This window comes from Schistocerca americana, chromosome 1, assembly GCF_021461395.2.
Source record: "Schistocerca americana isolate TAMUIC-IGC-003095 chromosome 1, iqSchAmer2.1, whole genome shotgun sequence".
NCBI lineage: Eukaryota > Metazoa > Arthropoda > Insecta > Orthoptera > Acrididae > Schistocerca > Schistocerca americana.
The window spans coordinates 1,021,408,197-1,021,410,341 of NC_060119.1; the positions used below are offsets into that span (position 1 = coordinate 1,021,408,197).

Below are 2,145 nucleotides of genomic sequence, written 5' to 3' on the forward strand. Positions count from 1 at the left end.
ACCTCTGTAAACGAAGTATACAGTGACTGTGTAAGAGATTATTATGTGACTCTTGTAATCTTATTGTTCTGCAAATGGAGATGTTTTATTCATTTCACTTCAACGTCATTTTTCCATGTTGTTTTTCACATTTTATGCATAAAATTGAAACGACAACTCGGCAGAACACTCGGAAGCACACTGATAACCAATTAAGCCGAGAAAACATGACAAATCACGTATTACACTAAACTGTACAAAATAAAGTTTTGCACACCCTAAGTATCTGCAAAAGTGTGTGGGATTAGATTCAATGGAACGGATAACAAAAGAGTAAGCCGTCCGAAATTATTCAGGTCGTTCCGAAACTATTCGTTCAAATTAATGCAGAAGGTAGAGAACATATAAACAAATATATTTAGTTAGGATACATATGGTCCAGGGCGGCAATTTCTGATGCTAAGGCCGATATACAAAGAAGGAAGCTTAACACGCTGATTGCAGCTGTGGCTTTATCAAGAACTGTTCGAATGAGCGACCACCGGCTGCATGCATGCGGTATATCGTCGGACCATTGATTGTCGTGTCCGCTAGGAGATTCCTCGTATGTCCGCACTGGTACCAACAGTGATGGTAATTATAGCGACAAGGCCTCCTGTTTCCACAACGACTTCATACGTCGGCTGCTTTACAGGTATGTGCCACCAGAGGAAGAAATTCAAACATGTGCGGTCAGGTGACCTGTGCGGTGAGGCCACAGGGCGACCACGGCCGATCCATCCATTCCCGAAGGTGGCCCTCAGTTGATTCCTCACGTCAGTGCTGAAATGAGCTTGCGCCCCATCGTGCTGGAAGTAAATCCTTTGTTTCCAAGCAGATCTCAGAGCCAAACATCTGTACACATTCACACAGAAGTACATGTCGGCAACACTAACAAAATGTTCTCTAACATTACAAGGAAAATTAGGACACCATATGCTCGTTATCTAAATTTGTTTTGATGATCTCTACCTCTTGTACTAATTTGAACGAACAGCTTCGAAATATCCTGAATGAAAAAGGTTGACTGTCATCTGGGGCAGCAATTTACGGCTATCTGCCGATGACGCTGTGGTGTACACGAAGGTGTCATCGCTGAGTGACTAGCAGGCTACAAGATGACCAAGACATAACTCCTATTTGGTGTGATGAATGGGAGCTTGCTCTACGTAGATTGAATGCGGATGTATGGAAAAAACAACCGGACATATCCGAAAGAACAGATACCATCTTCACATGTAATTCAGGCTAACCGGCCATTGACCTTCTTCTTCCGTGCGGATGCACACGTATTGCCCGAACTCTTACGGGACTCGGTAAGATTGTCTGCCGCGCGTAATGAGTGTAATGGGCAGGGGCACTACGAATGTAAGATGGGAATGTGGATCTCATGGAGAGCGTGCAAGGGATAATTCCCTGCAGTCGCCTTTTCCTCGGTGGCTCAGATGGATAGAGCGTCTGCCATCTAAGCAGGAGATCCCGGGTTCGAGTCCCGGTCGGGGCACACATTTTCTACTGTCCCCGTCGTTGTATATCAACGCCTGTCGGCAGTGTAGGGTCTTGATTTAATTATCATTTCAAGTGCTATGAGTTTGAGAACGACAATCAACTAGCGTACTACACAAATACATGAAATATACAGTACATAATATGGTCTCGGTATGCAAAGGTATGCAAAGAAATTGAAAATGGCTTGTGCTGACTGAAGCAGGACTTCGCATTGACTAAGAGTTCTGCTGAAAGCAGCTTTCACAGTGAAGCTGGTGATCAAATAGAATACAGATAAGAGAGTGAACATACAAACACGTGTACAATAGAACTTTAAAATGGACGTCATTAAGTGAAACGGGAAAGAAAATATATTGTAGATAGTTTCGTTGTATTCCTTGTTACTGAGACCCAGTTCAAAAGCAACAACACATGAAAGATTACACTTCTCCTACGTTGGACCAGGGGATATAAGAGGCCACGATATATAAAAAATTATAGAAGAAAGATTCTTGACACATCAGCAGATCCTTAACGCGTTTAAATTAACGGGGATGTAATGTGACCAGCGTGCGGACTAACGAGTTATAAATAGATACTGTATCACCAGGATAGACAGCGATCCACGTCTTTGAACAA

The 2,145-nt window shown here is 43.0% G+C and overlaps 1 non-coding gene across 1 annotated transcript; it reads left to right on the forward strand.

Moving 5' to 3' along the window:
• Positions 1-1,448: 1,448 nt before the first annotated feature.
• On the forward strand, positions 1,449-1,522 carry Trnar-ucu. Its single transcript has one exon. It is a non-coding gene; the product is annotated as a tRNA-Arg (tRNA).
• Positions 1,523-2,145: the final 623 nt, after the last annotated feature.